General features: G+C 46.5%; 1 protein-coding gene and 1 non-coding gene across 2 annotated transcripts in view; both read left to right on the forward strand.

The window, feature by feature from the left end:
- Positions 1-1,189: 1,189 nt before the first annotated feature.
- Positions 1,190-25,001, forward strand: part of osbpl7 (oxysterol binding protein-like 7) — a 102,611-nt gene continuing 78,799 nt past the window's right edge. The window contains 1 exon segment of the mRNA XM_085966547.1: positions 1,190-1,633. The gene's annotated coding sequence lies outside the window, so the exon portion shown is untranslated.
- trnac-gca (transfer RNA cysteine (anticodon GCA)) lies at positions 13,039-13,112 on the forward strand. The gene has a single exon. It is a non-coding gene; the product is annotated as a tRNA-Cys (tRNA).

Below are 25,001 nucleotides of genomic sequence, written 5' to 3' on the forward strand. Positions count from 1 at the left end.
TCGGCGCACACGTGGCGGCGTGGGCGGCGCGGGCTGAAGAGTAGGCGTCCGAGTTTCTCTGGGCCATCTCCAGGGACCGCGCGGTGTCCGCAGCCTGTTTCAGGTCCAACCCCGTTTTTTCCAGCAGTCTTTGCCGGATGTGAGTGGAGCTGAGGCCTGTGATAAAGGCATCGCGAACAAGCTCGTCGGTGTACACTGCGGCTTTTACATCTCGGCACTTACAGTCCTTGCCAAGCTTTTTCAGGATGCTTAGGAACTCCTCCACCGATTCCCCAGGTCGCTGTGCGCGAGTAGCGAGTAGATGCCTAGCATACACCTCATTCGTAGGCTGCTGGTAATGCGCCTTTAAGGTGTTGCAGGCGGCCAGGTACGTATCGGCGTCTTGGATGAGGGGGTAAACCCGGTGGCTTACCCAATTCCGTAGCATTCCGAGTCTCATCTTCGCAGTGTCCGTAGCGTCTTTGACGGCTGCGGAATTGTCCAGGAAGAATTCCATACAGTCAAACCAGTGTCCGAAGCGTGCTGATGCGTCCGGAGCATGTTGATCCAAATCCAAACGTTCGGGTTTCAGGAGTTGATCCATAGTGTTGAAAATTGAGTTAATAAAATTGATGTGCCTCAATTATTCCGAGACTCGAAGTTAGCAGAACAAAAGTAAGGCTTTTATTAACTCAGAATATAACACGTAAAATAGAGAGATGTCTACCTTCAGGAGGCTGATGCCGGACTGAAGTTAGATTACAAAGGAGCCAGGTATGGGCGGAGCCCTGCACACAACCAGTTCCAGCACATTCCAATGCATAATACATGAGGACTGGGGGAAGGGAAAAGACACAGAAAGCAGGCAGTTAGAAGACACAGAAAACAGGCAGTGATGAATGGAATATATTTCATCACAGTACTTTTATTTATCAAGCAGCCATGAATGTGGCCTTTGATCAGCGTGTGTTGGTGGTTGGTTTGAGGCTGTTTTCTTTCGCTATTGGCTCCAGCCGAATGTGTCAATTTCCTATTGCGCGCGTGTCCATTGGCTGCAGTGCGATGTTTCCATTTTCTATTGGCTGCGACGTGTTTATACCGCTTTCCCATTGGCTGCGTATTGTATCAATCTTTCCCATTGGCTGATGTATCCTTCTGAGGCGGGGCGGGGCGGGGCTTGAGTCCTGATTGACAGGTGGAGGAGGCAAAGCCTGGGAGGATGAGGTAGCAGCCGGACACGGAAGAGGCGAAAAGACGCCTGTGAAGAACCGCCAGAGGTGGGGGGAAAGGGATAAAAAAAAAAGCACTTCAAACTCGGTGGAGGAGAGGCGAAAATTGCGAGGAGTTTGCGGCCCCCCCCCAAAAAAAAATAACGCCCCATATTGGATATGCAAGAGGGGCTTCGCTGGAATTTGGATCCTCTGTGGGTTTGGAAGAGTGGGTGACAGGGGAAAAAAAAACCTGCTGAGACCGGGGAAGGAGCAGGGCAAGTGAAGGAGTTTGGTGCAGGAGTTGCTGCTGTGACCCACTTGCAGGTGGACGTGCTTCGGGAGCACCTTTTCCTGGGATAGATTTTCATTATTTCTCCTCCTTTTCCCTGGAGAAGAATCCGATCTGTGGGATTTCCCTGGAGCCTTCAGAAGAGGAAGCAGCTGTGAGTTGAGAGAGGACGCCTGCGTTTATTTATATTATTTATAATATATATAATTCACATATCTGGGGTTTCACTTCTCATTTGCACCGTAACAAGGTCAGAGACAATATCCGGCTTTGTGAAGTTGAAGGACGAGAGATTGTCAGAAAGGAATGAGAATGTGCAGAGCCACTGAGACTTGCAGAAGTAGCTTCTCTCATGCACCAGTCTCACTGACAATAACTGAGACTCGACAGGTTTGAGTAGCTAAATATGGATTGGGAAATGCTGTACCTGCAGGTTGGAGTTGTGAGCAATATTCTGTACACGGGTTTATAATTGTGAGCCTGTTCTGAAATGAGCTTTGTGCAGGGCGATCAGTTAGAGGCCAGGAAAGTGGGTCAAGGGCTGAGTGTTGATTTGAGTCCACAGTTCGCTCACAGGCGTTGTTGAGTTTACAATCCTAGCTGCGTTGCAGTGGGAAGGAGCTGAATGAATGGCTGGTGCTCCTCTCCCCTCTTTTTCTCTCTCTTTCTCTCTTTCTCTTTTCTCTTTTTCTCTTTTTCTCTTTCTCTTTCTCCCACTCCCACTTCCCCTCCCCTCTTTGTCACTTTCTCTTTCTCCCACTCCCCTCCCCCCTCTCTCCTCTCCTTTCTCTTTCTCCCACTCCCCTCCTTTTTCCTCTCTCCTCTCCTCCCCTCCTCCCCTCCCCCCTTCTCCCCAATAAAAGGGGGAAGAAGCTCAGAAAGTGACGCGATCACCCTAGAGCAGTGTGTTCACTGCCCTCTTGATGGGTTACAGGTGGTGTATGACTTGGGATTCGCTCAGAGACAAAGTTACTGCCTTTGAACAATGCGCACTTTACACACTGGCCCAGGTTCAAACCCTGATCTGTGCTCTGTTTGCTGATCTCAACTGGGTGCTGCATTCAGCTGAAATGTCCTGGGGTTAGGGCGGGGGGGGAAATGGCCATGTTCCCCACTCTTGATCACTGTTCGGTGACCCTTACTGGGCATATGCATACATAAGGTGAGGACAAGATTGAGCTGGGCTGCCATGTCTTTCGTAGTTGGGAAGTTTGTCAGGGTTCGCATGTGAGCTTGCATCTTTAATTCATTTGTTATTTCCCTGTCTCAATCACTTCCAACCTGTCTGTGCTGCTTCTGCTGCAACGGCCTGGTGTAGATGTCAAGTTCACCAGAAAGTATGCAATTTATATGTGTGTGGGATGGATCACCAGAGTGCTGCTAAAGCTGACCCCTTAACAGGGAAGGTTCATGTATTCTGGCAGTTGTTGAATCAAAGGTTTAATTGTTCCAAGTCAAAGGATCATTTATGGGTTTGAAAGTTTTAAGGAAGGGTAAAACGGTCACCAGAGTTGTCATTTCCCGCTAATATTTTCGAAACGAGACCCGCCTGTTGAGAAGCTGCTTCTCGGCACTGCCTGCAGCAATGGGGGCTGCACGCAGCTGTTCTGTTCCAGCAATGGACAGGCTGAGCTGTTGGCCTGCTCCAAACCGGCTGGTAACGTGGTTTTTGCATTGCTGGTCCGTATGAACCTTCCCCTGACATTAGGGAAAGTCTGCGGCCAGGATTTGAAGCTGGGAAAGTGACTTTGGAGCAATTGCATATCCGTGCGCAGGATCACATGCAGCTGCTTTAAAGTACACAATTGTCACATTTGAATAACTCTGCTTGCCTTGTGGGTGCAGTGTCTCCAATTATAGCCTGGGTCCCAGCTTCTGATGTAACTGGGGGCTGTTTCAAAGCAGTGGCGGCCTCCTGAGCAGCTTGAGTAGGAACCGTCACCGGAGGTGGGCCTACTGCACTGTAAACTGTAATGTGGTGGGCATGCCGAGGGGTTTTAAAATTTGTTCACCAGATGTGAGTGACACTGGCAAGGCTCCATCACTAGTTGTCCCGAGGTGCTGGTGGTGGTGTGCGGCCTACTTGAACCACTGCAGTCCTTGTGATGCTGCTCCCACAATGATGTTAGCCAGCGACGGCAATGGAGATAGCACAAGTGAGCAATCATCAGCTGATTGTGCATCTGAAGGTTCTACATCACAATGTTCCGTGACGGCTGCTTATGGTCATTTGCATTTCCTTAAGGAAAGCATCCGAGCCAACCTGAAGCCGAGTGGGACTACAGCATTTTAAAATGAGGTGTTGAGGCCTGTGATGGAACGGTGCATGCACGTGTGGTTAAACTCGGGACGGGGGGGAGGAGGAGGAGGAGGAGGAGGAGGAGGAGTCTCCTCATAACGGTTTGTGCTTTAAGAGAGGACTTTGTGTTTTAAGATGAACCTTCCCTCACATCCGGGTAAGGTTCACACAATGATTAACTTCTACTTTTTTTTAAAGCATAGTGATACGATGGGGTCTTTGACTGGGAGGAACTGTTCCAGGCAGCACCTTAAGAAAATTCTCTTTATTTGGACAGTCACAAATTGCACCTGGTGTTAAATGGTTACACCTCTACTCTTAATTCAGCTTCAAACAGTTGAACTCATAATTCCGTGAAGTTGATTCTTCTAATGATGCAATCAGCGTTCACTGATGAAGCAAATGATTCTATAAAGATCAGTAGGGAGGCCAGGAATCTGTGCTTTCCCTCCTATCAACAGCTTCTGTTACAGCAGGCACCGGAGTAATGAAAGAGTAACTCGGAAAAATATTTTCCCCTCTCAATCCTTCTCCCACACACAACCTCTGATATCTCCCCCATCCCTTTTTACTCCGCCTCCCCCCACCCCCTCAGATTGCTATCTCAGTTTTTAACAATCCTGGGTGGTGCTTTTGGTTGAGTTTTGTTTGTGAAGTGCTTTAAAGGTTTTGCTGAATTTGCCTGCATACATATCAAGTGTTCAGCAGCCTCACGTGTGTCCTTTTTTTTGGGGGGGGGGGTAAAAATAATGAGGTGGGAATACTGATGTAAAGCCTAGTGCTATCTTAAAAGCTGCAAGGGGCAGTCTGCGCCGGGAGTGCGACTACACTGAGAGCATGTTTTAATGAGGTTCATAACATGACTGACTTTAGAAGAGTCTACAGGGTGAGAACTGGGCTCTTGAGGTAGGAAACTGGAGCAAATATTTCAGCGAGCGTTCTGTCTAGTAAATCAGTGTCATGGATGGATAAGATGTCTGGGATGTGGGGGCCAATTGCTCCCCTCCTAGAATTTATATTCTGAGTTTAGATGGATGTGTGACGTATACTTGTTCCAGTGCATGTTATAATACGAGTGACAGTGGGCTAGATACTGAGCGTTTACTGCTGGAAGCTGGGTTCGAATCTAACCAGGCAGGTGGGATGAAAGATGCCTCTTTATGTGAAATAACTCTGAGCAATCTCAATCTAGTTCCTTGTAACAAAACTGCCCCTAATACAGTGCCATTGTTGTTAAATTGGCTAAATCTCACTCACTTGGGATAGCTGGATGTGGGAAATTGGCCATTGCCATAGCTGCGCAGTGGGGAAGGCTCTGGGGTTAGCTTGAGAGGCAATGTTGGGGTAGATTAAGGAGAACTTAACTTTACACCCTATCGTTGTAATCGCCTCCATCCCTCCGAGAGCTCCGCGCTCCTCCAATTCTGGCCTCTTGCGCATCCTCGATTTTCATCGCTCCACCATTGGTGGCCGTGCCTTCAGTTGCCTAGGCCCTAAGCTCTGGAATGCCCTCCCTAAACCCCTCTACACCTCTCTCCTCCTTTATGATGCTCTTTAGAACCTACCTCTTTGAACCAAGCTTTTGCTGTCCGAATATATGTGGCTCGGTGCCAAATGTTGTTTGATAATCAGATCACCCCTGTGAAGCGCCTTGGGACGTTTTACTGTTTTACATGATCCACACCTGGGTGCCTCAAGTTGGAGATGTTCTACTCTCTACAACTAACATCCCTCACTGATGACCACAAAATCTAAATCTAGAAATTCATTTCTTAAGAATTACAGTTAATACCAAAAAAAACATTTTTGGGTTGGAATATTTTGAGTTTAAATAGTGACCTATTGATATGTGATGGAAACTGGTTTGGAGAAATTGAGACTTGATAGTGCCAGGAAGCAGCCTTTCTAATCATAACCCGAAGCCCTTCAGCAATGATAATGAATAAACTCACTGCCCGAGCCAACAGGGAAAGAAAGGTCCCAGGTTCTATCCTGCGTCTCTAGTGAATAAGCTTATGTGACATGATGGAAGGGGTCTTGCAATTGGCCCTGGGGGTATGGGGGAGGAGCCAAACTGGACCCCTTGCCCCTGATTTTAATTTATTGGCTCTGGCTGTGGAAAGTGCACATGTGTGAATGTGGAGTGGTGATTGTGATGCCCTGTGTTGTTGAATAGTCGTCCAGGCTCCTGCATGCATAGTATAGTGTACATTATGGGGGGGAAAGAGAGTCCCCATAGTCTGTCATTGATCGATACAAGCAGTGGCAGCTGAGGTCAGGAACCATCCCAGGAAGTGGGAGAGTCACCCTGGGATATCACGAGGCAGCCAGTCCCACGCGAGTTTTGGCAGCACATTGTCTGCCTTTTCTCTCACCCGGTGATGGTGTTCTCCCTGAAGAGCGCAGAGAAAATGGGGAAGAGAGGGAGAGGAAGTGTTATTTTTAGTGACTTCTTCTTCTGCAGTTCCTCGGAACCGAGGATGACTTGCTTCCACATTAAAAATGAGTTCTCAGGTGACTGATGAGTCCAATGCGGGACCTACAGTCTCTGTCACAGGTGGGGCAGACGGTGGTTGAAGGGGCGGGTGGGTGGGGTGCTTGGGTTGACGTGCACTCCTTGTGCTGCCTGCGCTTGGCTTGCGCTTACTCCCGCCGAAGAGACTCGAGGTGTTTGGCGCCTTCCTGGATGCTTCTCCTCGACTTTGTGCGGTCTTGGGGTTCCCAGGTGTCGGTGGGGATGTTGCCCTATTTCAAGGAGGCTTTGAGGGGGTCCTTGAAGCATTTCCTCTGCCCACCTGGGGCTCGCTTGCCTCGTCGGAGCTCCGAGTAGAGCGCTTGTTTTGGGAGTCTCGTATCGGCCATGCAGACTGTACTGATGCTGAAACTCCCTTTTTTAAATGGTATAGCGCACCTCTGGATTGAAAGGCTAGATGAGCGTATAGATGTGGTGAATTCTAATAGAAGTGACTCTTGTAAATGTCATGCCCCATGTCTTCGCTCCCAGTCAGAGGCTGTTGTGATGTTTGTGCAATAGGCAATTAAGAAGCTGGATATAGTTTACAATGTACTTTTGACAATTATCTGGGCTTCAGGGTTTTATACTTCGGCAGTAAGTCACTCATTTACTGGATCGGAAATGGCATTAGGCTGATGTGGTATTCAGAAACTTCCAGCAGCCAGTTCAGACTGAAGAACAAGCGAGTGTTTGCTCAATATTATTGGCATGTTGATCTATTGAACGTGACTTTTATTTTATTGACTGAATTACTTGTGCTGGCTGTATGTTGGAGGTCGTTCATGAGTTTGGTCTTTTCCCTGGGGTATACTATTCTACTGCCCAGTTTCTTCGCTGGGGAAAATTGGGCAGGCCCAGAGAAGTAGAAAATAATGTTTTTTGTTCTGCTTTCAAAAATGTTTTTTTAGGGAACACGATTTAAAAAAAAAAAAAAAAAACCACACACACTTGGGACTGCTAGCAATATTTGTGCAATTTTTGTTTATCATAGTGCTGAACTATTTTGCTTTTTCTCTGATCATTGTGGAGTATGAAGACCAGCGAAATGGAACTTTCTTCCCGGGCTAGTCTTTGCCATCTTTCGTTTGGGCGAGTTGATCCTGAGCCTTACAGGAAGATCATGGCTGATCTTCTACATCAACTCCACTTTCCCGCCCTATCCCCATATCCATTGACTCCCTTAGTGCCCAAAGATCTATTGATCTGAGCCTTGAATATACTCACGTCTGAGCCTCCACAGCCCTCTGGGGCAGAGAATTCCAAAGATTCACAACCTTCTGAGTGAAGAGATTTCTCCTCATCTCAGTCCTAAATAGCCGACCCCTTGGCCTGAGATTATGGGCTAGATTTTATGAATGGAGACATGTTGGAGGCGGGACTGCTACTTTCCGGGTTTCAGTCCCGCCTCCAACAGCTTCTGGCCAACCAGCGGGATTTTCCCCTGATTGACCTTGTTACGGCCAATTAGGGGGAAGTCAGTGACCGAGCACATCAAGGTATGACGTGTCATCTGTCAAGAATTTTTGAAAGTAGAAATGTCATCGTTTGACAGTTCTGTGAAGCTGTCAAACACTGACATTGATTAGACCTTGTGTTCAGGACTCATCAAACCTTTCTACTTTACAGAAATCAGCTGGCTGTTGTATTGGAGGATGCAACAGCCAGTCTGTGATCTCTACAATGGAGATGTCGGGGACTCCGGCTCCACAGCGGCTGAAGGCTGCAGATAGAAACAAAGGTAAGTTAACACTTTACACTCACCTCACATACTTACCACTCCACACTTGTACCCATCACTTGCCTCTCCACACTTGTACCCATCACTTGCCTCAACATCGCACTTTCAGACCCCTCCGACCCCCGCAGACCTCCTACCTGGTTCCTACACCCCGGCAGGGTTCCCCCAGGTCGGGAAGCCCGCACTTAAGGATGAAAAATGGGTATAATCCTATTTTCTGCCTGTTAATAGGCTTCAATCCCTTCCCACCTCCAAGGAGATGGGACCCGGGGCAGGATGGTTTCCCGCCTCCCTGGCAAGAGGGCACGGAGGTGAGTTGGGGCGGGTTTGCCACCCGCCCCCAAATTCTGCCACTTTCCCGGCAGACCCGCCTCCTCGGGGCTGGTAAAATCCAGCCCTATGACCTCTAGTTCTAGACTCTCCAGCCAGGGGATACAGCCTCTCAGTAAGTGCATGTGTGTGGACGTTGGACAAGGCCAGGATTCAGCTGGGTTGTGATTCCCCCCCCTCCCCAACCTTGGCTAAATAGCTTGTTGACTGTCACTATCATAAAGAATGTGTCACGGTACAGCAGGACTACCAGAGCCAGTGGAACAGTGTCTTGGGAATGAGTTAATGATTTGACAGGATATGTAAGCTTGTTGCATTAAGGCTTTATTTTTAAGTGATTGAGCTGCTTCACTGGGCTTGCCATCTTGGACGTATTCTCACGTGCTTGTGCTCCCTTTCAGACGGAGTATTGTGCTGCATTTAATCCCAAATAACATAGTTCTGGATCTCTCAGGAGGCTGCTGAACACGTCATTTAATGTACTTGAATCAAATAAAAGATTCATTTGTTAACATCTTTTGGAAGGATTCCGATAGTTAATCCCCCTTCTTTGGCCCCCACCGCCATGTCAAAAATTCTTTGTGGCATTTTTTCAAATGCACAATACATTCAGCTCTGTGTCTGTGCCCATCTGAAGTGGTGCTGCAGATAGGTGTCCTAGATAGTCTATAATTAAGTACCAGTAAAAGGCTTGTTCATGTAGGTTGGCTATACAGCAGGGATTTGCTGTGCAACCTATATTCTGCAGCAGAGTTTACAGTAAATACCTACTCTCAAGAATTCTTGGGAATAGGAAGAGGTAGTTGGATCCAGTGAACCAGTCCTGTTCCAGAGACTGGGGCAAATAATCCAGGCAGACACACCCCAGTGCAGTGCTGAGGGAGCGCTGCACTGTCGGAGGGGCCGTCTTGTGGATGAAACGTTCAACCGAGGCTTCGTCTGCCTTCTCGTGTGGACGTGAAAGATCCCATGGCACTATTTCAAAGAAGAGCTGGTGAATTCTCCCCAGTGTCCTGGCTAATATTTATCCCTCCGCCAACACTGAAAACAGATTTTCTGGCCATTACCACATTGCTGTTTTTGGGATCTTGCTGTGCACAAATTGGATGCCGTGTTTCTTGCATTACAATAGTGTTGGCACTTCAAATGTACTTAATTGGCTGTAAAGCGCTTTGGGTCGTCCTGAGGTCATGGAAGGCGCTGTATAAATGCAAATAAGAACATCAGAAATAGGAGCAGGAGTTGGCCATTTGGCCCTTCGAGCCTGCTCTGTCATTCAGTAAGATCATGGCTGATCTTCTACCTCATCTCCACTTTCCTGCACTATCCCCATATCCATTGATTCCGTTAATATTCAAAAATCTATCCATCTCTGTCTTGAATATACTCAACGACTGAGCCTCCACAGCCCTCTGGGGTAGAGAATTCCAAAGATTCACCACCCTCTGAGTGAAGAAATTTCTCCTCATCTCAGTCCTAAATGACTAACCCCTTATTCTGAGACTGTGACCCCTGGTTCTAGACTCCCCAGCCAGGGGAAACATCCTCCCTGCATCTACCCTGTCAAGCCCTGTAAGAATTTTGTATGTTTCAATGAGATCACCTCTCATTCTTCTAAACTCTGGAGAATATAGGCCTAGTCTACTCAATCTCTCCTCATAGGACAATCCCCCCATCCCAGGAACCAGTCTGGTGAACCTTCGTTGCACTCGCTCTACGACAAGTGTATCCTTTCGTAGGTAAGGAGACCAAAACTGTACACAATACTCCAGGTGTGGTCTCACCAGGGCCCTATATAATTGCAGTAAGACATCTTTACTCTTATACTCAAACCCTCTTGTAATAAAGGCCAACATACCATTTGCTTTCCTAATTGCTTGCTGTACCTGCATGTTAACTTTGTGATTCGTGTACAAGGACACCCAGGTCCCTCTGAACACCAACATTTCCCAATCTCTCACTTAAAAAATACTCTGCTTTTTCTATTTTTCTTACCAAAGTGGATAACATCACATTTCTCCACATAATATTCCATTTGCCATGTTCTTTCCCACTCACCTTAGCCTCTTTGCATCCTCCTTGCATCTTACATTCCCACCTAGCTTTGTATCATCAGCAAACTTGGATATATTACATTTGGTCCCCTCATCCAAATCATTGATGTAGATTGTGAATAGCTGAGGCCCAAGCACTGATCCTTGCGGTACCCCACTAGTCACAGCCTGCCAACACAAAATGACCCGTTTATTTCTATTCTCTTTTCTGTCCGTTAACCAATCCTCAATCCATGCTAGTATTTTACCCCCAACCCCATGAGCCCTAATTTTATTTAATAACCTCTTGAGTGACACCTTATCGAATGCCCTATGAAAATCCAAATACACCACATCCGTTGGCTTCCCCTTATCTATTCTGCTTGTTACAACCTCAAAAAACTTTAAAAGATTCATCAAACATGATTTCCCTTTCATAAATCCGTGTTGACTCTGCCCAATCCTATTATTATTTTCTAAGTGCCCTGTTACCACGTCCTATATAATAGATTCTAGCATTTTCCCCACTATTGATGTCAGGCTAACTAGTCTGTAGTTCCCCGTTATCTCTCTCCCTGCTTTCTTAAATAGTGGGGTTACATTTGCTACCTTCCACTCTGTGGGAACTGTTCCAGAATCTATGGAATTTTGGAAAATGACAACCAAAGTATCCACTATCTCTATAGCCTCCTCTTTCAAAACCCTAGGATGTAGGCCATCATGTCCAGGGGATTTATCGGCTTTCAGTCCCATTAATTTCTCCACTTTTTTTTACTAATACTAATTTCTTTCAGTTTCTCATTCTTGCCTTGGTTCGCCACTATTTCCGGGAAGTTTTTTGCGTCTTCTTCCGTGAAGACAGACACAAAGTATTTGTTTAATTTCTCTGCCATTTCCTTATTCCCCATTATAATTTCTCCTGTCTCCGCCTGTAAGGGACCCACATTTACTTTTGCTAATCTTTTCCCTTTTACAATCTGTTTTTATGTCTCTTACTAGTTTACTCTCATATTCTATTTTCCCTTTCTTTATCAATTTCTTGGTCCTCCCTTGCTGAATTCTAAAATACTCCCAATCCTCAGGCTTACTATTCTTTTTGACAACATTATAAGCCTTTTTCCTTTGATCTAATACTATCTTTAACTTCTCTTGTTAGGCAGGGTTGGACCACTTTTTTCCTGCGGGGTTTTTGTGCCTTAAAGGAATGCATATTTGTTGTAAATTATGTGTTAATTCTTTAAATGCTAGCCATTGCTTTTCTACCGTCGTACCTTTTTAATGTAGTTTCTCAATCTACCTTAGCCAACTCGCCCCTCATACCTATGTAGTTTGCTTTGTTTAGATTTAAGACCCTAGTTTCAGATTTAACTAAGTCACTTTCAAACTCAATATAAAATTCTATCATATTATGGTCACTCTTCCCTAAAGGCCCCTTTACTACAAGGTTATTAATTAACCCTTTCTCATTGCACAATACTAGATCTAAAATAGCCTGTTCCCTAGTTGGTTCCTCAACATACTGATCTAGAAAACTATCTTGCATATATTCCATGAATTCGTCCTCCACATTATTACTGCAAATGTGGTTTGCTCAGTCTATATGTAGATTAAAGTCCCCCATGATTACTGCATTACCCTTGTTACATGTGCCTCTAATTTCCTGATTTATTCTCTGCCCTACATTACAACAACTGTTTGGGGGCTTATAAACAACTTCCGCCAATGTTACTCTCGCTGTCCCTTCCTGACCCACTCTGCTTATTTTTACCCAAAACTCTACTCTGCTCTGGAGCCTTGACATTTCTCTTGCTGCTTTTAAATTTACTCTTTCCGGAATCCTCCCACCCCCCCTTCATTAGTTTAAAGCTCTGTCTACTGCCCTAGTTATTCAGTTTGCCAGGTCACTGGTCCCAGCCCGGTTTAAGTGGAGCCCATCCCAACGGAACAGCTCCCTCTTTCCCCAGTACTGGTGCCAGTGCCCCATGAACTAAAACCTCTTCCTCCCACACCACTCTTTGAGCCATGCATTTAAACCTCTAATCTGTTTGTCCTTATGCCAATTTGCGTGTGGCTCAGGTAACAACCCAGAGATTATTACCTTTGAGGTTCTGCTTTTTAATTTGGATCCGAGCTCCTCAAACTCCCTCAGCAGAACCTCATTCCTAGTCCTACCTATGTCATTGGTTCCTACGTGGACCATGACAACTGGATCCTCCCCCTCCCACTCCGTTCTTCTCCAGCCGCGAGGAGATGTCTTTAACCCTGGCACCGGGCAGGCAACACAACCTTCAGAACTCTTGGTCGCGGTTGCAGAGAACAGTACCTATCCCCCTGACTACACTGTCCCTTACCACAACTACATTCCCTTTCACTCCCCCCACTTGAATGGCCTCCTGCACCATGGTGCCATGGTCAGCTTGCTCATCCATCCTGCAGGCTTTTCCCTCATCCACACAGGCAGCAAGAACCTCGTACCTGTTGGACGAGGGCAAAGGCTGAGGCTCCTCCAGCACTGCACCTGGGGTCCCCTTATCTGCCTGAGTTGCAGTCACACCCTCCTGTCCCTGAACACTAACCAGACCTGTACCACGACCTAACCGAAGGGGTGTGATTGCCTCCTGGATCAAAGTGTCCAGGTAATTCTGTGGGCATAGCTCAGTGGTAGAGCATTTGACTGCAGATCAAGAGGTCCCTGGTTCAAATCCAGGTGCCCCGTCATTACCATTTAGGCTCAATAATTAAAAATCTCTTTCTCCACAGTTGCTCTGTGTTCATTAACAATAATGCTGCTTCAGAGCCACTTTTCACCAACAGTCAATCCTTGTGATGAAGCTGTAGATTGCTTATTTCGGTGATAGTCAGCAAGCAAGAGGTTGTTCAAAGCAAACTGCAGTGAGAAAAAAAAATCAGATTATTATCTGCATGGCAATCGATTGGGAGAAGGGGAAGTGCAACGAGTCCTGGGTGTCCTTGTGTAGCAGTCGCTGAAGGTAAGCATGCAGTTGCAGCAGGCGGTTAAGAAGGCAAATGGTATGTTGACCTTCATAGCCAGAGGATTCGAGTACAGGAGCAAGGATGTCTTGCTGCAGTTGTACAGGGCCTTGGTGAGACCGCACCTTGAGTATTGTGTGCAGTTTTGGTCGCCTTATCTGAGGAGGGATGTTCTTGCCATGGAGGGAGTGCAGCAAAGATTCACCAGACTGATACCTGGGATGGCAGGAATGATGTATGAGGAGAGATTGGGTCAATTAGGCTTATATTCACTAGAGTTTAGAAGAATGAGAGGGGATCTCATTGAAACTTATAAAATCCTAACAGGATTAGATGCAGGAAGGATGTTCCCAATGGCGGGGGAGTCCAGAACCAGGGGGTCACAGTCTAAGGATAAGGGGTAAGCCATTTAGGACTGAGATGAGGAGGAATTTCTTCACCCAGAGAGTGGTGAACCTGTGGAATTCTCTGCCACACAGGGCAGTTGAGGCCAATTCATTAAATATATTCAAGGAGTTGGATATATTTCTTAAGGCTAAAGGGATCAAGGGATATGGGGCGAAGGCAGGGACAGGGTACTGAATTTGGATGATCAGCCATGATCTCAGTGAATGGCGTAGCGGGCTCGAGGGGCTGAATGGCCTACTCCTGCTCCTATCTTCTATGTAACTCTCCCCATCCCTGATGCCCCGCAATGTCTGCACCTCAGACTCCAGCTCAAAAACTCTGAGCTGAAGTTCCTCAAGATGCAGGCACTTACTACAAACGTGGTTGTCCGGGATCACAATGCTCTCCACAAACTCCCCCATGCTGCAGTTGTGGCACTCCACCTGCACTGCCATCCCTATAGGGCCTTGTTTTATTTAATCACATTTAATTAAATTTGTAATTAGGTAACTTAGTTTACAGTGTAGTTTCTTGACTACTCACTTGATCTAGATTAATGGTGTGGAGATGCCGGAGTTGGACTGGGGTGGACAAATGTAAGAAGTTACACAACACCAGGTTATAGTCCAAAAGCTGTTGGACTATAACCTGGTGTTGTGTAGCTTCTTACATTGATCTAGATTAAGTTAAGGGTACTGAAATTAAATATCTACCTGTAATACAAAGCACTATAAGTAGTGTAGGCAAAAAGCAGCAACTCCTTCCTACTCTGTCTGAATTTCCAAATAAAACACTCTGTTCAAGTCCATTCCGTTTAATCCCGCTCTGTGCAGGCTGCTTCCTCCCACGCCACTCTTTGAGCCATGCATTTAAACCTCTAATCTGTTTGTCCCTATGCCAATTTGCGCATGGCTCAGGTAACAATCATTTTCTTTTCCCTGTTTTATAGATCACTCCCACCCACTCGCAGCACCATTTTGCATGCAGCCGAGTTCAGTTTAAAGTACCTACTTTCTCTCCAACCACGCCCCCCCGCCCCCACCAACCAAAGGACATGCCAGCCATAAGACCAGGTAAGGATCAAAGCTTCTGCTCTATTGGATTCCTGTGTGTGACCTACAGTTCAGTAGCATCTTTCCCATGAAAACACGGGTTTGGCAGTGTTTGGGGGGAGGAGTTGAGAGAGTATGGTTGGTGTGAATCCAAGAGGGCTGATCTGACAAACGAGAAGCATCAGATCCCTTTGTGTCTTGTTTGCTGATTGATTTTTGCGCCCTTGTGAACAGCAGAGAACATCTGTTGTGGTCGTTTCCTCTGAACGCCCAGCTCTGCAGAACCTGCAGCATGCCCGGCACCATCTGCTGCACAACAAGAAATTGGGACAGAGAGAGGGAACTACTCGCTGGAGCACGTAACGGGGAATGATCTGAATGCAGATCTAATCTTGCGGTGAAAGTTCCCTGTGGCACAGCACCACAAGAGCTCAGTACAACAACTTGTATTTATATAGCGCATTTAATGTAGTAAAACGTCCCAAGATGCTTCACAGGAGCGTAATTGATGTAAAAAGACTACTGAGCACTTGGTTTGAGTATAAAACAAGGCTTTAATCAACTGTTTCACAACCATGAGATTCTAGTTACATCACTAGTTCCTGGTTACAGAAACATCCTGAGCAAGCTGGGCCCACGCCCGAGTATTTATACTCCTTGGACGGCGCCACCAGCTGGCCGCCCAGTGTTACTTCATGAGTCATGATAAGATTCATGACAGTAATCACACAACATTTGACACCCAGCCACATAAGGAGATATTGGGACAGGTGACCAAAAGCTTGGCCAAAGAGGTAGGTTTTAAGGAGCGTCTTAAAGGAGGAAAGCCAGGCGGAGAGGTTTAGGAAGGGAATTCCAGAGCTTAGGGCCCAGGCAGCTGAAGGCACGGCCACCAGTGGTGGAGGGATGAAAAGCGGAGATGCACAAGAGGCCAGAATTGGAGGAACGCAGAGATCTCGGAGGGTTTAAGGGGGTTACAGAGATGGGGAGGGGCGAGGCCCTGGAGGGATTTGAAAACCAGGATGAGACTTTTAAAGTTGAGGTGTTGCTGGACCAGGAGACAATGTAGGTCAGCGAGCACAGGGGGTGATGGGTGACCGGGACCTGCGATCTACCCCTTTAGCAGCCGGTTAGCTTGTACTTGGTTCATATACCTTGACCCAGATTATTCTCTTTAGCACCTAGCCCTCAGAGCTTGGCAGGGCGGAAGTACAGGTACTTTGTTACAAATTCAAACACAAGCTGCTCACAATTTTCTGTTCACCTAAAGAGGAAAATCTCTTTTTTCCCCGCCCCCTTTTTTTTTGAAGATTAGAGTAGCATTAAAATCCTAGTCAGAAGAATTCCAGGATCATGAAACTGGCAGGAAGATCAGTAACCAGAGGACACAGATTTAAGGTAATTAGCAAAAGAACCAGAGGAGAGATTTGCTATGACCTAGAATGCATTTCCTGAAAGGGTGGCGGAAGCAGATTCAATAATAACTTTCAAAAGGGAAATTGATACATTTTTGAAAATTTATTTTTTTAGGGCTATAGGGAAAGAGAAAGGGAGTGGGACTAATTGGATAGCACTTCCCAAAAGCTGACACGGGAGCGATGGGCTGAATGGCCGCCTTCCTGCGCTGTCTGATTCAATGACTTTCTGTTCTTGCAAGCCAGTTGCACTCGACACTTGTATCAGTGTGAAGCAGTTACGGCTTCACGTGAATAACTTGGGCGCGAATGCCTCATATTCCAGCCAGTGGTGGGAGACCACCTTGTCTATGCACTGGCAGTGGTCTTTTAATACCAGCCACGAGTTGTTTTTTTAAAAATTCATTGATGGGATGTGGGCGTCGCTGGCTAGGCCTGCATTTAATGCCCATCCCTAATTGCCCTTGAGAAGATGGTGGTGAGCCGCCTTCTTGAACCGCTGCAGTCCATATCGTGTAGGTACACCCACAATGCTGTTAGGAAGGGAGTTCCTGGATTTTGGCCCAGCGACAGTGAAGGAACAGCGATACAGGTCCAAGTCAGGATGGTGTGTGGCTTGGAGGGGAACTTGATGTTCCCATGCGTCTGCTGCCCTTGTCCTTCTAAGTGGTAGAGGTCGCGGGTTTGGAAGGTGCTGTTGAAGGAGCTTTGGCGAGTTGCTGCAGTGCATCTTGTCGATGGTACACACTGCAGCCACAGTGCGCCGGTGGTGGAGGGAGTGCCAATCAAGCGGGCTGCTTTATCCTGAATGGTGTCGAGCTTCTTGAGTGTTGTTGGAGCTGCACTCATCCAGGCAAGTGGAGAGTATTCCATCACACTCCTGACTTGTGCCTTGTAGATGGTGGAAAGGCTTTGGGGAGTCAGGAGGTGAGACACTTGCCGCAGAATTCCCAGCCTCTGGCCTGCTCTTGTAGCCACAGTATTTATATGGCTGGTCCAGTTCAGTTTCTGATCAATGGTAACCCCCAGGATGTTGATAGTGGGTGATTCAGCGATGGTAATGCTATTGAATGTCAAGGGGAGATGGTTAGAGTCTCGCTTGTTGGAGATGGTCATTGCCTGGCACTTGTGTGGTGCGAATGTTACTTGCCACTTGTCAGCCCAAGTCTGAATGTTGTCCAGGCCTTGCTGCATATGGACACGGACTGCGTCAGTATCTGACGAGTCTCGAATGGTGCTGAACAGTGTGCAATCATCAGCGAACATCCCCACTTCTGACCTTATGATGGAGGGAAGGTCATTGATGAAACAGCTGAAGATGGTTGGGCCTAGGACACTGCCCTGAGGAACTCCTGCAGTGATGTCATATGATTGAGATGAATGACCTCCAACAACCACAGCCAACTTCCTTTGCGCTAGGTATGATTCCAACCAATGGAGAGTTTTCCCTGCGATTCCCATTGACTTCAGTTTTGCTAGGGCTCCTTGATGCCACACTCGATCAAATGCTGCCTTGATGTCAAGGGCAGTCACTCTCATCTCATCTCACCTCTTGAGTTCAGCTCTTTTGTCCATGTTTGGACCAAGGCTGTAATGAGGTCAAGAGCTGAGTGGCCCTGGCGGAACCCAAACTGGGCGTCAGTTAGCAGGTTATTGCTGAGTAAGTGCCGCTTGATAGCACTGTCGACGACACCTTCCATCAGCTCCCGCGAATGCAATTTGAGCCTGCGTCTGGCTGCCATTGAGCAAAGCTCTAAACCTGCTTTCCTCGGGTGGAGAGTGCTGTGGAGTTGTCGGTATAACTCTCGCCTGCCAGAACCATTTGACCAGCAGGATACAGTAGCACTGTGGTTATGTTACCAGGCGAGCAATCTAGTAGTAAAAACAGAAAATGCTGGAAAAACTCAGCAGGCCAGGCACCATCTGTGGAGAGAGAAACAGAGTTAACATTTCGGGTCGATGACCCTTTGTCAAAACAATCTAGAAGCCTGGACTAATAACCTCAGAGAATGTGGGTTAAAATCCCCCACATGGCAGTTTGGGAATTTTGATTTTGTTTTTTAATTTAAATTTGGAATAAATAGCTGGTGTCTGTAAAAATGACCCTGAATCTGTCGGATTGTCGTAAAAACCAAGTTGTTCCTTGCCCTGTCTGGTCTACAGGTGACTCCAGCCCCACACCAGTGTGGTTAACTCTCTTCATGTCTCTTAATCTCTCCTGCTTTCTATCCTATCACTGACCTTCCCTTTTGTTCTTTCATCCCCTCCCCCTTTTCCCAGCCCCTAAACTTGCTTCACAATCTATTCCTTTTCCTGCTTTTTTTTTTCCAGTTCTGACGAAAGGTCTTCGACCTGAAACGTTGACTCTCTGTTTCTCTCTCCACGGATGCTGCCTGGCCTGCTGAGTGTTTCCAGCGTTTTCTGTTGTTATTTGTGGTTAACTCTTTACTGTCCTCTGAACTCCATTGTATCAAACAACAGGCTCACCACCTCCCTCTCCGGACAGCTAGGGATGGGCAATTAATGCCGGCCTTGCCAGCAATGCACACATCCCCGGAATGAATTTAAAAAAAAAAAAAACAACTCTTAACCAGGTACAAGTTGCAAAAAGATGCACTGCAATCTTGCTTATCCGCACTCTCGATTATCTTCAAGAATTTTCAGCGGTGTGTTGGGTTATTGCACAAATTCTGGGTTCTTGATCTCCACGTCCAGAACCTGATAGAATTCACTATCCATGTCAATTTACTGTTCAGATCAGCTGTGTGTTTTTGTTTTCAAGGATATCTCCTTTTATTAAAAAAAATTACTTGGGTCTTACCACCACATGCTGGGAATTTGAATAGATAATCTTAACAGACCTTTGAATGTAAGAAATAGGAACAGGAGTAGGGCATAAATCCCCTTGAGCCTTCAGTAAGATTTGGAAACTAATAACTCACAGCCTCAGAGTAAATATAAGGGCAGCTCTCTGCCTGTCAGGGGAGTGCCGGCCAGTAATTACAGATCCATCGTGCCTGTGATGTAACTGCACCAGGTAAAAGCAGGATTGAGTTTGGCTACAGTTGCATCGGCTGCATTCACTGTCCACTTTTTGTACGTGAAGAATGGCCACACGTGTAGCACGTGTGTGATACTACCTCCAAAGTGATAAAACATCCCGAGGCACTTCACAGAAGCGTGAGGGGAAACGGATGCCAAGCCAAAGAAGGAATGGTTAGAAGGGCTGACTTTAAAAAAAAAAAACTTGGTCAAAGCGGGGGTTTTAAGGAAGGTCCTGGATGAGGTGGAGAGGTTTATGGAGGGAATTCCAGAGAGTGGGACCCTAGTGGCTGCGGACAAGACTGCTAATGGTGGCGTGAAGAGAGGGGGATTCATAGAAGCAGAAGTCAGAGAGTTGGGGAGGGGAGAGTTATAGCACTGGAGGGTGGCTAGGCCATGGAGGGATTTAAACACCAGGATGAGAATTTTCAACTGGAGATATTTGAAACGTGCTGTCTCATTTAACATTTAGAGAGGAATAGGACAACAGATGATGTAATCCTATTAAATATGCTAGTGCTCTGCTGTTGTTGGAGGGTCAGCGGGAGCTGATTATAAGAGCTTGCTTTATCTGAGCTACTTGACTAGTGGAGGTTTATATTCCTCCTGGAATGATCCCTCCTGTGCTTGTCCTGTTGGTGACTGATCCATGTAAGGTGCTGGAAGTGATGTATCAGCGATGGAGTTCTTCTGCCGCAATCCTGCTCGTACCTGCCCCCACAGCTTCCCATTGTGTAACAGTCATACAATACCACCCACATCCCTGCAGATCATTTGCCCGAGTCCAGTGTCTCTTACACCACTGTGGTGTACCTTACCTAAAGCAGAGCCCCGGGATGGAACCGGAGAAGTTGAATTCTACAGTAAGCCTTCGATAACATTTTGCGCATTTCAAACCTTTCCCTCCTGACTCGGCCAAAACAAAACCAGCATTCCTGCTTGGTGGTATTTGAAATTGGATGCTTGAAATTCCAGAACTGAAGATTGCATTCCAAGACTGGTGTTGCTTATCAGAAACCTTGTTGGTGCCATTTACCGTGCTGACAGTGTTCTATTTCCTCGCGTGCTTGATCACACACTCTCGCTTTATCCCGCTTTCTTTCTCTCTCTCTCTCTCTCTCTCTCTCTCTCTCCATCTTGCTTTCCCCCTCTCCCGCGCAGTAGAGAAACCCGCAGTGAGCTGCTTTTTCAAGTCACTGCTAGATTTCTGCTGTTGACCTTGGTTGTTGCTCCAGCTTTGTCTTCAAGGGTAAGTAATCTTGGATTAAATAGAGCCTCCATGTCGTGTTTCTTTGCTTTTAAAAAAAGATCACCTGCTGGAGGATAATCCTCTTCTTTAACGTTCCCTCTCTCGGCTGTCTGCTCAGACTGAACCCAACAATGGACAGCTTCAGCGTCCTAGATAGATTTTTGTTTGACAAGGGTTATGGAACCAAGACGGGTAGATGGAGTTAAGCTACAGGTCAGCCGTGATTTAATTGAATCGCAGACCAGGCTCGAGGGGCTGAATGGTCTACTACTGTTCCTATGTTCCTACTCGATCCCAGGCTGATCTCCAAACCACACATCCATCCCATCGCCAAAAGCGCCTGCTTCTATCTCTGAAGCAGTGTCTGCCTATGCCCCTACCCCTCTCCCACTGCTGTGGAAACCCTCCTCTGTCTTTGTCACTTCCAGGCCTCCTGAGCTCCACCTTAAACAGACTCGAACTCATTTAAAACTCCGCTCCCCACATCCTGTTCCATACCAAGCCCCACCCGCCCATCACCCCAGTTCTTGTCGGCCTCCACTGGCTCCCCATTCTCCATTGGATTGATTTTCAAAAGGCTCCATGGTCTCAGCAACCTCGTCCAGTCCATTGTTTCAGTTCACAACCTCCTGAGTCTGGACTAGCTCCCCACCCCACCACTCCCATCAATGATGGAGCCTTCACCTGTCGCAGCCCTGCACTCTGGAGCCCTCTTCCTGAACCCCCCTCCCTTCGACATCTGCTTCCACATTCACAAACCTTAAAACTTGCTCTTTCGATCACCTCCGCCAAGCTCTCTCTTTGTGCTCAGTATCTGATGCGTCCCTTTATGAAGAACCTTGAGATGTTGTGCTGCGTTAAGGGGGCCGTGCTAGTTGTTCCGTTGTTGAGCTTTCACTGAAGCCAGTGTCCAGTGGATCCTGGTGTAGTGCCTTTTGCAGCTTGTCACTGAGTAATATGGATTTATTCTGATTTTAAAAGACAGGTTTTGTTTACTCAAGGTTGTGATAGATTTTTGGATTCTAGGGGAATCAAATGATGTGGAGATCAGGCGGGGAAGTGGAGTTGAGGTTCGAAGCTCAGCTGAATGGCGGAGCAGGCTTGAGGGCCTGTATGGCCTACTCCTCCTAATTCTTGTGTTCTTATGTTTTCTTGGTTTCCCCCCAATAGCCTAGTGCTTAAAGGCACAGTTAATTGTAGTGCGAAGCTATCCAGACCAGAAGGCCTCTGATTCGATCCCTGGTCTGTTCTGAGAAAGCTGATCAATTTTTGGGGCATCAGGTGGATTCTACAATTGGCCTCGATGAGCTACGGTGGGTAAATGCTTCCTGCCCCTGATCACTGTTGGAAGGTGTACTCGATCTTCACACGAGTGCGGGCAGGGTAGGCTCTGCTGTGATGGTTATAACAGTTGAAAAGCCAGCCAACACTATCTAGGTTGACACAGGCCAGCTGATCTTTTCCTGTCCGACATTTATGCATGTTCGCATGAAGAATGGGCGACATACTGTTGGAGGGCTGATGCTGTCTGAGGAACTGTACCCCAGCAAGAGTCCGTACCTTCAGGCAAGCAGAGGAGATCATTGGGGAATTGAGGTGAAGGGCAGTGGCAGAGCCAGGGGCTGCCCTGTGAAGCCTAAAACATGCCCGCTTTAGTTAAATAGACAGGTGCCCTACTGAGGGGTAATTTACCAGAGGAATATTCCAGTGAAGTAAACAAATACAATGGTGTGAAGGAGAGGGGGCTCTGATTTCCCACACTTGCTGTCTCAGTTAAAATGAGAGGAGGTGGAGCATGTGGATCAAACCTATTTATAAACCCTGTACAAGATTGGCTTCCAAATGTCTTTCAACATGCCATCATTATCTCTCTTCAATGATTCATTTTTTTTATTCCACAGATTCCGGTGAGGCTCTGATCTGTAATTTTGCACCAGTGCTATTAACTGACTAGCTTCCCATCAGGTATCGGGTTTGATACTTGAAGAACCCTACAGCAGAACTTTCCTATTTTTTTTTTGGAATTGCGTACATAGAATGTACAGAATCAGACCATGCAGCCCAACAGGTCTATGCCGGTGTTAACGTTCCACACGAGCCTCCTCCCACCTTACTTCATCTCGCTCTGTCAACATATCCTTACACTTCATCTAGAGCTATCTTTTGTTTCTTAACTTGTCCCATTACCATCTCCTTTTACCTTGCACCATCTCTTAATCTCTCTCAATGTCTCTTAATCTCCCCTGCCTTCCATCCTATCACAGATGTTACCTTTTGTTCTTTCCTCCCCTCCCTCCTTTCCATGCCCCTGCACTTGCTTAAAACCCTGTTCCATCTCCGGCTGTTTCCAGTTCTGACGAAGGGTCATTGACCTGAAACGTTAACTCTGTTTCTCTCTCCACAGATGCTATCTGACCTGCTGAATATTTCCAGCATTTTCTGTTTTTATTATCCTTTTCCTTTCTCCCTCAAGTACTTCTCTATCTTCCCCATTTCTTTACTCTAATTTTACAAAGAATATTAATGTACGCTGTTGAAGTTTGCGGAGTGCTCTATAGTTGTGATGAGTGTAATAAACTCTTTAAATAGACCAAGTTACCACATTGCATAGGATGGCACAGGTCCAACAGCTTTAGTAGATAGATGATGAACATCAGAAACTAAAGGCAAAAGCAAAATACTGCGGATGCTGGAAATCTGAAATAAAAACTGGAAATACTCAGCAGGTCAGGCAGCATCTGTGGAGAGAGAAACCGTGTTAACGTTTCAGGTCGATGACCCTTCGTCTGACAAAGGGTCATCGACTTGAAACGTTAACTCTGTTTCTCTCTCCAGAGACTGAAGGCATCTGTGCTATTTGCCTCAACCACTCCTTGTGGGAGCGAGTTCCACATTCTCACCACTCTGAGTAAAAGATGTTTCTCCTGAATTCCTTATTGGATTTATTAATGACTATCTTATATTTCTGGCCTCTAGCTTTGGACTCCCTCACAAGTGGAAACATCTCTCTGTCTACCCTATCGAACCCACCATAATTTTCTGATGAATATTTAAGTAAGATGTTTTCTGTCCTTCCTCTCTCCACATGAGATATGCCAGTGAATTCAAGTCCGTACATAGAAACATAGAAGATAGGAGCAGGAGTAGGCCATTCGGCCCCTCGAGCCTGCTCCACCATTCAATGAGATCATGGCTGATCATCCAAATTCAGTACCCTGTCCCTGCCTTCTCCCCATATCCCTTGATCCCTTTAGCCTCAAGAAATATATCCAACTCTTTCTTGAATATATTTAATGAACTGGCCTCCACCGCCCTGTGTGGCAGAGAATTCCACAGGTTCACCACTCTCTGGGTGAAGAAATTCCTCCTCATTTCAGTCCTAAATGGCTTACCCCTTATCCTTAGACTATGACCCCTGGTTCTGGACTCCCGGACCATCGGAAACATCCTTTCTGCATCTAGTCTGTCCAGACCTGACAGAATTTTATAGGTTTCGACGAGATCTCCTCTCAATCTTCTAAACTCCAGTGAGTATAAGCCCAATTGATACAATCTCTCCTCGTACGTCATTCCTGCCATCCCAGGTATCAGCCTGGTGAATCTTCGCTGCACTCCCTCCATGGCAAGAACGTCCTACAATGGAGTGTGAGTGTACAGTGCAAATCCCAAAAATCAATGTTCAGAATGACGACTAAGATGTGGAGTCTTTAATGTATCTGTAGGACTCCTAGAATCACAGACTACTTCAGCACAGAAGGAGGCCATTCGGCCCATCGAGTCTGCGAGTCTTTCGAAGAGCAGTCCAGTTAGTCCCACTCCCCTGCTCTTTCCCCGTATCCCTGCAATTTTTTCTCCAAGTATTTCTCCAATTCCCTTTTGAAAGCTACTATTGAATCTGTATCTACCACCCTATCAGGCAGTGCATTCCAAATCCTAACCCCATGCTACATAAAAAAGGTTTTTCCTCATGTCGCCTCTGGTTCTTTTGCCAATCACCTTAAATCTGTGCCCTCTCATTATTGACCGTTCAGCCATTGGAAACAGTTGCTCTTTATTTACTCTACCTAAATCCTTCATGATTTTAAACACCTCGATCAAATCTCCTCTTAGCCTTCTTTGCTCCAAGGAGAACAACACCAGCTTCTCAATATTTGTATATATCCTGTATATTTGATCTCCAATTTTCGAAAGGTTATATTGTGGCTGAAATGATTTGCAAGCTTCTTGTACATTTGAGGGCTTTAGATCAGTTCTGGTCAATGGAGAGGATGTTTCCACAGTGGGGTTAATGTACAGTTGGTACGTGGTGCCACCTACACACTCTCTTGAGCCCTTTTGCTGGTGCAGAGCTGTAATTCTGTGCTACATGCATGATTCTGGTAAAATAGTGTTGTTTTTCACTAAAACCATTCCCTCCAGAGAAGATCTAACATTTGGTCTTTTCCATGAGAACTACCTTCTCTCTTTCCCC

Source organism: Somniosus microcephalus, chromosome 24 (assembly GCF_052327205.1).
Source record: "Somniosus microcephalus isolate GS21.2 chromosome 24, FLI_Smic_1.0, whole genome shotgun sequence".
Lineage (NCBI taxonomy): Eukaryota > Metazoa > Chordata > Chondrichthyes > Squaliformes > Somniosidae > Somniosus > Somniosus microcephalus.